This window comes from Antennarius striatus, chromosome 15, assembly GCF_040054535.1.
Source record: "Antennarius striatus isolate MH-2024 chromosome 15, ASM4005453v1, whole genome shotgun sequence".
Classification (NCBI taxonomy): domain Eukaryota; kingdom Metazoa; phylum Chordata; class Actinopteri; order Lophiiformes; family Antennariidae; genus Antennarius; species Antennarius striatus.
The window spans coordinates 14,706,911-14,719,743 of NC_090790.1; positions in this window are offsets into that span (position 1 = coordinate 14,706,911).

Below are 12,833 nucleotides of genomic sequence, written 5' to 3' on the forward strand. Positions count from 1 at the left end.
TATTATATTTTTAAAGAGAATCCCACAAAAAAAAAAAAAAAATCAGGAAAAATGTCTTTTAGTGAAAGGTTTTTAGCCATTAATAATTCAGCTGTCCAACATTTTTATCAATCAAAAGTTTTGGTCTTTCTGATTTGACTCATTTGAAAACGGTAGCTAGCTTAAGTAATTTCAGTGATTCTATTGGTTACTCTAACGTAAAGAGAAACCAGAATCATAGTCAGTGGAGCACATAAATCCACAAAGACAGAAAACATGACACCTACTAGAAATACATTTCTGTGTGTTTTTTTTAAGGTTTCCTAACAACTATTGATGAGAGGAACTTTTTCAAAACTCTCAGAAGTTCACAATCACCCCACAACACTTCATATGTCACACCTTGTCTACCTCTAAAACCCTTATTTTAAACCTCTGGGCCCTCAATATTATAAAGGTAACCAACCAGGGGACGACCCGACTGGAGGAGGCACAGAGGAGGACCTCCAGGAGAAGAAAGAGACCCTTCTGGTGGCTAAATAGTAGATCTTCCCCAGTAAGCGAAAAACACAACAGGAGTTGACTGAATTTGCAGGGACTTGTCTGGAAACTCATTATTTACACTTTAAATAAGTGTAAATAATGAGTTATTTATTATTTACACTTTAACTCATGCTTCACACGCGATGTCACTCAGCAGGCTGCCTGTTCGTATAACGGACCTACTGGAGCGAGGAAGACGAGGGTCTACGAGGATGGCAGAGTGTTTGCTTAGATTTACAGATTGTACAACGAGCCTCCAGCGGTATTCATCCCCTAGACTGGGAAAATCACACACACACACACACACACACACACACACACACACACACACACACACACACACACACACACACACACACACACACACACACACACACACACACACACACACACACACACACACACACACACACACACACACACACACACACACACACACAGAAGCAGAGTGTAAAGGCACCATGGTGAGCTCTAATGTTTCATTCGGTTTGAGTTGGCAGAACAGCCCCAGGATATGCAGGAGCTGTTTCTTTCTCTGCTCCCCACGACTCACCTCAAAGACTCTCTGAAAGTTTGCAAATCCACCCAAACTCCATCTGCTCCACGTTCTTCCTGAAGGAGGAAATCGAGTCTACGTGGATTGCTGCACTGGAAGGAAGAAAAAATCCCACCTGGGCTGTTTCACTGGACTGAATTCATGTTGTATGTCAGCCAACCTTCTATCTACACACAAGCAGTCGTCTATTTTGGACAAATATCTAATGCATTTGTCCTAAAAGTTATTTGGTCGAGTCTGAGGACTCTCCTTTCCTTGTTCTTCTTCTCACCAGATCATATGAGACTCACAACAACCAATAGGATGCTGAGGAAAGAGAAACTTTTGCTTTATTACATTTAATTTTTATTTGATTAGGAGATCAAATGTAGCCCATCTTCCCATCACTGGACGACCCGCTGTCCCAACTGAGTCACTGTCGCCATTAAATTACCCATAAGCGATGTGGCATTAATAGAATGTGGATAAAAATGATGAAGAAGATTCAGACCCTGTGAGAATGTGCTCAAACTGTTTCAGCATAATGAATGAAAACAAGCACAGAGGTCTTTGAAGAAAAACCATCCAATTTCATTTCGGGACCATATTTCAATACATGCACATATTTTATGTAGATACGTTTGGGTATTTTATTGGTTTGTTTTACTTTGAAACCCTTTTTCAAGATTAACAAGTAAAATAAAAGTAAAGTCAGTCAGCAGGTTATTGATTCCACATCAGCGAGTCTCACACCTTTATGTTATTTCACTATAATATGAAAGCAGACCTTGACACATAGACAGGATGCTGGTGTTAGGTTCGGATCATCGAGAATAATATTAATAAACAATAGTCAGCACAGAATACAGCTGTCAATCAATCATTATCAGTTCAGCTGACTTCAGTCTTTGATCAAGATACTGTCCAGGTCTTGAGGATTCTATCGCTGTCATGTCTATTGATCCAACATGTTCCCGTCGAACAGATGCACTAAACCTGTCTACACACACACACACACACACACATCTTGACTACAAAACGTCTTCAGCGGAGAACCCGCCTGCAATTACTGTAAACGTACTCAGTCTCCATGACAACGGCTTTCTCTGACGGGTCCTGATGCTGCGCTCATCAGGGCCGTCTCCGTTAACAAGGCTGCAGCTGAAGTTCCTGCGTGTGTGCATGCGTGTGTGTGTGTGTGTACGTGTGCGTGTGTGTTCATGTCATGTCTTCTTCCTCTGCTCTCAGGGAGATAATGTGAACAACACACTACTTTGTTTGCCTCGGTGAACATGAATAATTGATTGTAAATCCGAGCGCTGCAGTAACTGACAACACATCCTGGCTGTGATGACATCAAAATGTCACATGAAAGCGGCGGTGTTGAATTTTAGGTTATTTGAAGCTTTTATTTGCTTAGAATAATTGTTCAGACAGTTGAAAAACTTCATTTGCAGGTGTAATGCCAACAGAAACAGTGTTTGCTGGGTAAAACAGAAACCAATTAAAGCGAGCTTGGTGATATTCAGGTGCTTCATGATTAACTGGAGGGAGAATAATGAGCCTTCGTCGGTGCTGGAATATATTCAACTGCGTTCGCTGTGAACCTGAGCTGCTCTTCCTCTGATCGGGTCATGATGACAACAGACTAATCAGGTGTTCTCGGCGTTCCTTCCCCTCATGGAGGATCCTGAGGTGGTCTCAGGTCATGTGATGTAATCCCTCCTGTGAGTCCTGGGTCTGCCCCTGGGGGAGGTGGGGGTTCTCCTCCACCTGGTCCAGAAAACGTCCAAGGAGAAGCGCTTGGAAGGTTCCTACCCAGGAGCGACTCCACCCCAACATCCCTTCAAGGACTTCAAGGGATCAAGGGAGAGTCCAGGCCCGGGCTTTGGGATGGATGGATGGTTCACACAGATACACCAGAACAATTATCCTCATGCCTTTGCTGTTTGTTATTCTCTTTTTACTGTTCACTTATCACAAATTGTTTTATAATGAGCAACGGTTCACAAATCCCTGTCCAGCTGAACTGTGAACGGCATCCACGGCCCTCCAGAAGGTGTTTTTTGCTCTCCGGTGGGTTCAATGCATGACGATCTAGTAATTCGATGACACTTTCAGTCGGCAGAAGGCCTCACGGGAGCTGCCTCGGAGTATTGCCCGTCATTACCGTCTGCACCTCATCTGAAATTGACTTTCTGGGATCCAGCAATTCAGTGGCCTCCATCTTTCACACAATGATTGCAGTGAGAGAACAGCAGCTCACATTATAATGCGTTTGAAGACGTCACCACTGTGTCGTTTCCACAGCCACAGAGATCCGTAAAGATGGAAATTCTGCTCTTTGACAGTGACTGTGTGATATGGATCAGACTGTGAATGTCAGAACGCCACAGGGGAGTTATCTAAAGAGAACTCCAGACTAGAGTCACTTCATCCCTGATGGAGGTCCTAGCCTCCTGGGGAGGTGCGGCGTCCTCCTTCTTTTACTTCTGCCACAGAGGTCTGTTGGTCACTTTGTCAGCAGGTTTAAACTTAATCTGCTGTTTGGATATCGATGATATCTGCAGGGGGACTGGATGTCAGTGCAGGTCCAGGTAAAGGGTTAGGATTCAGATCAGGTTTGGACTGTTGGTGGAAGTAGTTTGTCAAATTAAACATTGTCTAGATCTAAAAACTGTGGAGTGGATGGAAACATACAGATGGAAATGTGTCAATAATAATCAATCAATGAACAGGAAACCACCCTCTGAACTCTGAGTGACTTTTATAATCACTAACCTGGAGGATTGTCCGCAACAACCCATCCTTCATTTCCCATGATGCATCAAACTTCTCATTAATTTGTTGATTACAGTATCATCCATAGAACTCATCGGCAAAATGAGGAAAACAGGTTCCATGCCGAAACAAGTACTTCAATCCAGACCAGAATTCCACTGCTATCATTCCTCAAAGGCCCCCTGTCATCCTGCACTGGAGCCTCATTATTATCCCTCTCTCTCTCTCCAAATGCTCTTACCTTCACCAGTGCTGTCATTATCAGAGATGGACCTTTTCATATCATCGCTGACATTTTCAAAAATGGACCATTTCGATGTGAGGATTTCATTTTGCTGTCAGGATGTCAGACTCACTGGAAACCCACACCGTAGCGAACACCGGCTATTGTTGAGTGAGAATGAGTCACCAGTTTGGTGGTGGTGGGGTGCTGATTTGGGAGGGGGGAGTAAAATACTTATAGCTCTTCACCGGGACACCAACGACTGCTGTGGATTGGTCATGACATTTTCTTTAATGGTGATGACATTCTGTTTTTCTCAGTGTGCTTTAGCTGCAGGTGGCTGTGAAGCAGGGTGGAGGTGTCTGGCAACAGAGGATGAGGAGGTGACATTCAGAGGAGGCTCTCCATCCAGGTCCTGCTTTTCTGTCCTGCACTCAGCCAGAAAATCCGTGAGCTTCTGCCAAGATCTTTAAGGAGCCGGCCCATAATTCTTCACAGCAGTAGATTAAATGACAATAAAGAGGCGATATGTGAACATAAAAATAAAGATGTCTCTGGTGGTGACGACCCTGAAGAAGTCAATCTGCAACCTCCTCGGCTGTACAGATATTAAAGTGAGTTTCAGCTCAATATATTTTGTTTTTTGGTCATTTTATTCCCATAATGCTGATGACATAACTTCTATATTTATTTGCTGCTATATAAAAATGTTTGAATTTACGATAAAAGAAGAATCTGGAATGACCGCATGGTGACAAACCCAATGTCTTCTCTGATCTATATTTATTCTCGACCCGTGACTTCATTCACAAACTAACTCACGGATTGTCGGTCTTAAATTTATCCTCACTTTTAGAACTTGTCCATCTTTGACTTGAGCCTGTGTTGATCTGGACTTGGAGCTCATCTATTTTGATTTAGGTCTGACTTGTGCTCCAAACAGACACAGTTAGAAAAGGGAGCGATCATATAGTGGGAACCAGATACCACAGGAGCTCATAGACACCAAAGTAAATTAAAGCTAAAAATTAATTACATGCAATCAATGAACAGATTTGCACTGCTGTTGTGTGATTAATTATGAGATCACATGATATGTGATCTAAAAGGTGATTTGGGACCTGAGTTGGGCTGGACCACGAACGGAGTAGAGAACAGACACACACTGTCCTCTGGAGGTCAGAAGGTCAGCGTGATGAACGCCTTAATGGGTCCACACATGGAGTCAGAGCAGGATTGATGCTCCTGGTTGTCTGGGTCACGCTGGTTATCAGGACATGGAATCATAGCAGCTGATCAGAATGCGGAAGGCAAATCTAATCGGTCTCTTATTATAGCAAGACGGACTACATTATTCAGGCTACATTGCTGTGTTAAAGATTATTAATTTTTTTACGAATTGAGATCAAATATGAGTAAAAACTGTTTCTTCTGTGTTGCTGTTAGGACATGCTTAGGACCCATATGCAGGACACCAGTGGAGAAGCTTTCATTCATAGTTTAATCAAGCAAAAGGCGAAAACCCAGGAAACACAAGAAAACTCAAGAGTACAAAACAGTCTGAACAGAACCAGAGGAGAAGTCGGCTAAAGAAGCTTCAGGCTACTCAGTCTGATCTAGCACAGGTGTGGAGATGAGAAACAGGTGTGGAGATGAGGCTCCGCCCACATGTTCAGCTCCGCCTCCTGCCACATTCCAGTACAGCAGAGCAACACGACACAAATACCAAACCGTGACAGTGTTATGAGCAAAGCCAGATTCCAGGATGACCCCACAGGTCTTGGGAGAAACACTGTCTTCAAAGCCATCGTCAAAGTACCTATGGTGATTTCTACATTGGTAAGGATAATAAATCAGCTGAAAAACAACTCTTACCTGGCCTTGTAATTGTGTTTATTCTTGAACAGAGTGCACCATCTTTTAGTCATTTGCATTCTTCTCAACAGCAGCTGTGAGCTCTGACCACATCATGTAAAACTCAGCATCCGTTATTGGACTCTTTCCTTCACCTCTCCTGTGAATCTGATGATTTGTGAAACGCTTCAATGCAAAAAGTGCAAAAGGTTGAAATAAATTGATTGTTAGAGGAAAACTTGACTGTATGTTGAGAACATTAATTAGTCAGCAGATGGAACTGGATCGTTAGAACAGGTTGCTTTACAACACAATTGGCACCAGCTTGAAATGTTGTCAGTTGGTGTGTTTCAGCACAGCGTGTGCGCTTGCCAAATAGCTGCCCCTTTTTTTTTTTTTTTTTTTAATGAATACTGAATCTGAAACTGTGTGCAGATAGTGTGTAATGATGAGACAGGAGGTCGCTGCCGTGTCGGCCCATGATGTAAACCTGCGTCCTGCCGATGCCTCGAAGCAGATACACAGAATAAACTAACGGCTGGCCTGAAAACACTCTGTCATGTCGATGCCATCTGTAGCACGTTTGGACATGGCTGTCCGTCCATCTGGTTTGGTAAATCAAATCTAAGGTTGATATTCATGAACTAAAGAGATTCTACAGTGGTGCCAGGGCCTCCATTTGGTCAACACTTATCTGATAATTAGGAATCAGGAGGAGCTGTTAGTAGATAAAGTCTCATGTGTGACCACAAAAAATATAACTCAACAGCCATTTCCCAGGAAAAGGTTTAATTATTTTCACAGTTCAGTTAGAGGATGAGATTTACACCTTAAAACTCTAAGAAAGAGACTTTCTTCTATAGAATAACCTATTAGTTATCAAATCCCCTGAGAACCAAAGTGAGATCTCAGGGTCTGAAGGTGCAGCCGGGCTGAGGAGTCTGTTTCAGGACCTCTTGACTTGCTCTTGATTTCTTGACTCTTGAGTTGCTGCTCTATGTGTTCCTGTTTGCCTCGTCATTCTGCAAGGTGGTTAGTCATGGTTTAAGAAATGGTGGATTGCTAACATGTCAAAAGAAAATAGCTGCTGTAAGTACCTGAATGAGCTCTTTGGAAAAAGTAGGAATGGGTAGAGTTAAGTCGGGGAAACTTCACGTCAAAAGAAATCAGCTAATGTGGTTGAACATCTGGTTAGGATCCTCTTTAGTGACTTTCTCAGGTGGTTTTGTGGGCAGGTCCAACTATGAGGAGACCCAGAATTCATTACCAAAGTTATTTAAACTGAATGTCCCAAACAAAGCCTGACTGCACAGGAGATTATTGATGAACGATTAGAGAAAACACCAGAGCATCTGTGGAGACGGAGCCGCCTCCCAGATGTCATTAAACCCGGCTGGGTGGTGGAGAAGTCACAGAGCAAACTTTTCTCAGAGATATGAATCACGAGAGATTTTATTTGAAGATCCTAAGGTGTAAAGGAGTAAACATTTTTCTCATAATGTTTCTCACTATAAACTAAATTATAACTTGTGATTCTGACACACCAGCTGTGTGTTAATCCCATAATCCTCCACCTCCTTTCAGGTTTTTATTTATCGCTAACCTGCAGGTGGAAACCCAGCAGCAGCAGAAGCGTAGCTTCAGCTCTGTCTGCCATTTGAGAGTAATTGGGGCGCGGTAGTTCGGTAATTATTCATTCGGGCGCACATTAGTGCTTAATTTATACTTAATTTGCAGTAATTAATTTGGTAGCATCAATATTTACCAAGAACACACAAAGAATTAATTTTAGAGCCCAGACCGAGTCATTTGTGCTCATATATTATGAACTGGAGAACAGTGAGTGGTTCTGTTCCCCGTGGAATCTTTAACACACCGATAAAACTGTAATTCTAAAGATCATAATGAGACTCAAGATTGATCCTAAGACCTGAAGACCATCTGTCCCTTTCGAGCCAGTCAGTTGATGCTTTTGTTGGTGGAAATAATCTCCTGGTGGAGTAATAGCTGCTCCTGAAGGTCCCTGTGCAGAAGGAGGCATTAGACATTCATTTGTTAGCGTGTCACTCAAAGCACTTATCTAAGACGGCAGTGCTTATTAGAATTTCTGAATATGATGAAGCGTTCTAATCTATATGTCTCTTATTACAACGTCTGATCCGCTGTGCCCGTTAGGGTGACTTAAAATAGTGTTCCATTATGAGAAGAAGGCAACATGCGGACAACAAATGAGAGTGAAAGTGCAGCAAGTGTCCAAGGCATGACTGTTGCTCCAATGTCGCCTCTCAATATCCTGTTAAAGGGCGAACCGGTGAGGTAGACAGGACAGGAGTCGTGATAACATGTTAACATGCGACCCACAAGAGGCAGCTTTGTAAAGCTAACGGTAATTTTGCTTTCAGGGTAATTCAAAGGAAAGGAAACAGTCTCCATCATGAGGTCTGGGAGCTTCTTGCCTTCCAAGCGCAAGCAAAAGTGGTTGCCGCGTTATTCCACTAATGGAAAACGGCACGCTCGACGTTGCCATGTTGCATGTCACATGTCACACCCCTGTCGCATGTGGAAAGCTATCATGCTGTCTAAGATGATGCAACGGAGTAAAGTTATGGACGTTATGGTTTGTTCGGGGTAAAGAAGCTTTTCTGTTCTGTTCTGTTATCTCTGAGTCAAAACGTTTTCCTCTTTCTCTTGCTCCTATTTGTGGCCTTCATGGAGTGACTTTCAATAAAGTTGGGTTTGTTTGAAATAATGATTACATTTGTGAACAAATACAGATAAAAATGCTAATCCAATGACAGTTTTTATTTTTATTTTTTTTCCGATTTCTTCAACATAACTATTAGTTTTAGCTTCTTCATGAGAGCTTGATCTCATGTGGAATTATGTTATCTGAACTCTAACAGGATTTTAACATGAAAATAAAGGAATTTAACTGTTTTAAGATTCAATTTTCCTTCTTTCCTCCTCCAGATAAACTCAACCTTGGCTGCTTTTCAAACATGTCTTCATCAGAAATGTTCAACAGATGAAGAAGAAGACAGCAGCTGAGGGACGATGGATGGAGGATGACTGCTTACTCCAGATGAAATGATTGGAGTGGGCGTGGGATTACTGCATGTAATTACAGGGTCTTTATCATTCATTAGCAGCTCTATTGCATGATTACAGTCATAAAGACCATTAATACCAGCTGAAAGCTTTTCTGAGTAGAGAAAGAAACTCTGACATCATCATAGAAACTGCCCAGAAATAAAGATAAATGACTCAAACCAACTGCATGGGTGGCATCTTGTGTGTGGATCCAATGACATGGAAAAATATTAATATCACAGAATATCACTGCTCCTCAAGGAAATGTCTCGCCTTCAGAATCATAATGAAGTAAAACTATCATGAAATATTAAGTCAAAGAGGAAATTTCATGAATGAAGATTTGTTGTCTTCACTATTTTGTCCATAAAGTTTTAATCAGATATTATAATTTAAACTTTTTATTAAAACTCAAACTGTAATATCTGATTAAAAATAATGAAAAGCAGATTTATCAAATTATTAGATCTGATTTAGATTAACGAAACTACTCTGTCCAGGTGCAAAATCAGTTTTCAAACCTTATCCCATCCTGGAACAGATCTTATCACCTTCATCAATCAGTCACTGTTTGTATGGAGGAAGAGTTCACCGTCTTTCCATGTTCACGTCTGTTCATAAATAAATTATTCTAAGATGCTTGCATGCATGAAACTCATCTTTGCCAACAACATTTATGTTCTCATCTTCCGGGAGACGAGGCTGGAATGAGAGAGTGTTTGATGGAAACATCATCTTTCCTCATGTGGACCAATAGCTCTGATTCTGACAGGAGTTTGAAGTGAGAGGTGGAAGGAAACAAGGGAACATTAGATTAGATTGTCAGGAAATGTCAGAAATCATCTCATAGGAGGCTTTGGAATATGGTTTGTGGAGGTGAAGTGCATGTCCTTCCTCTGACACGGTGTAACGGTGGAAAAAATGAATTTTTTATTTTCAGCTGAGCTGCTCTGAGTGACTTTTGAGAGAGTGTGTTGTTAACCGTGCTTTTTTAAAAAAATTTTATTTTTTTACCTTGAGCTGAACCAGTAAATGTCAGACGGATGTCAGGGTTGATTTAGGTGTGTGCCCAGGATGTGTGCCAGTTTGGGGTGGGGTTAGAATGGTCAGGGATGTGGGTTGAGCGACATTTGGACTGAACCTTTCCAGAAGCAGATGGTGCCTCGCTGATGCGTTCAGGCCATTTTCCAGAGGGCGGAGGGACGAACAAGTAGCTGCCAGCAAGCTTTTTCAGACCTTTACTTATTGTTTAAATTTTATTTATCACTCACCTTCCCTGGAGGGCAGCTGGCAAACAAAAATCCTCTCCAGTGGCCATAGATTTATCTTAAAGCAGATGAAAACAAAAATCACTGTGTGGAAAAAAAGCAGAAGTGTCTGTGATGATGAGATGCTTTCTCAATTACACTGGAGATGTTTTCATCCAGTTGGAGTTTGCTGCTGTTGGCTTCACTGCCTGATGTGTTTACAGCAACTCTTCTAATTGCCCAGGGGAGATGGATGTGTGGGCTCTTGTAAAGCTTTGTGATGTGTTGAGATGAAGAGTGTTGTTGTCACTTCCTGAGGATATCATTAGCTGTGATGTTCATCTGAAATAAGTGTCTACACATCCAATTAGAAAAAAAAAGATCCTTCAGAAGGAATCTGGTGTGTCACGGCTGATTCGACTGGACGAACGGGAGCTGAATGACAACTGAAGGAGATGATGTTCAGTCATTTAGTTTGGAAACATTTTTGGTTTACAGCACCACTGAGGTGGTGGTACAAACACAGGGTCGAAATAATGATCTGCTGGAAGGTACATGAAAAAGAACTGGGTGAAAAGAGATGTACTGAACCTGGAGATTGATGAGTAGGAGGGTAGGGAAGGTTGGACACCTCGGGGCTGAAATATTAATAAATGACACCACAAATGGGGTGAATATTTTTTTTTATCATATAGTGAATAACATTCAAAGTTCATGCAAAACTGGAAGTAGATATGGACTGTTTCACTGTGTGAACCTGGACTGTGTGTGGGACCTGTTGGATACAGGAAAATATCTTTAGATCCTGTGTCCTTTAGATTGATGTTGAAACTTTACAGCATTAATGAAGCCTTTTTTGTTTTGCTGAAGATCATCAGTATTTTCTAGATTCATGATGGACTATGTAAGCCATTTGGGATTATCGAGTTCTCACAGCCAATGAGTAATGACCTCCAGGTGGATGCTGGTTAGTGCGTCTGACATAAGCCAGTATTTCGGTCAAATAACCACGGCAGCTGTTCACGTGGAAAAAAAACAAATATCAACTTTAAAATACATGTAGGTCAACCTGGATGGGATTTAAATTACACATTCAGCTCTGGGAATTGTAGGACAGGACATGATTGCAGCTGACTTAAAAAAAAACAAGAAGAAGACTAATTCTGGATTGGATTGAAATCACCGAGCAGCACAAGTAATATCGAAATGATTACATCCCACTGAGAAATCAAGCAAGTCATAATGGCATGCAATCAAAATGATGTGCAAAACTGCAAATGACTGACGCCCGCGGCCGATTGATCTCCCCATCCAGCAGAAGCAGCCCTATGCTACTGCGCTTTTTGACTCATGGATTGAGGATACGTGTGATCAGTTGAATTGTATTTTAACCCTTCTCTAATTTATCCTTATGATCTCTGGTGAGAATAATTAACCGACAGCAAACTTGGATCCAGTTCAGTTGGATACAGAAGGGAACAAGAATAGGATAGAAAAGACACTTCTGGACAAAAACACAGGAGAGAAGATGGAGATCTCACTTCTCAAACTTTGTGTTCATTGGATTCTGACTTTAAGTTATCTCCTATTCTCTGTTTGCTCATATTATGTGATTCAACATCTTATCATGTGTGTCTGATCTCTGCTCGGCTCTTATGTTGAGTACCGAACGTTACACACCAGTCCGGTATATTAGATCTCCCCACGAGGCACAGCAGCCATCACGACATTTTCCCTTGATCTCGCTCAGAATTGCCATTAACTTCACCATGGCAGACGACAATAAATCATTGTGTGTTCATCTTAAACTCGACTAAAGGCTGGTGATGCAATGCAGAATCAGTCAGTCAGGTGTTTCTGTATCTCTTGGTTTGTCTCAGATCTTCAACATGACCTGATAAATGTTTCATCACTGCAGAAGGCAATTTTTGTCCTACCACAAATCACTTGGAGTCAGTGACAAGCAAATGGTGTTATTTCATTTCATTTCTGACTTATCTCCTCAACTCATTTGTGAATCTGATGGGCTGAGCACGTGATTTACATTAGAGGTTGATAATGGGGGGGGGGGGTGTTCGTGATCAGACTCCCACCACTCACACAAAAACAGACGAACGCTTCCCTCCTTTCTGCACGAAGCAGACCTGATCTTTAATGATATTAGATGTTTTGTACAGAACGCCTTCAAGGTTGGACTCAGGTGGAACGAGGAAACGAGACCAACCTGCACTTCACTTAAAGACTGCAATCCAAGGTAAAGAAAGAAAGAAGGAAAAATAAAAGGAAAGAAGGGAGGATACAAAGGACAGAACAGAGAAAGAGATATCTATCTATCTATCTATCTATCTATCTATCTATCTATCTATCTATCTATCTATCTATCTATCTATCTATCTATCTATCTATCTATCTATCTATCTATCTATCTATCTATCTATCTATCTATTTAATCCTGTTACTCAAGTTTGATAGAAGGTCTCAACATTTTTGTCTTATTGTCGTTGATTAAAACCTTTTTATTTATATGTAATTTAATCTTCTTTTAATTCATTCAATTTCTTACTTCACTGATTCCATATCA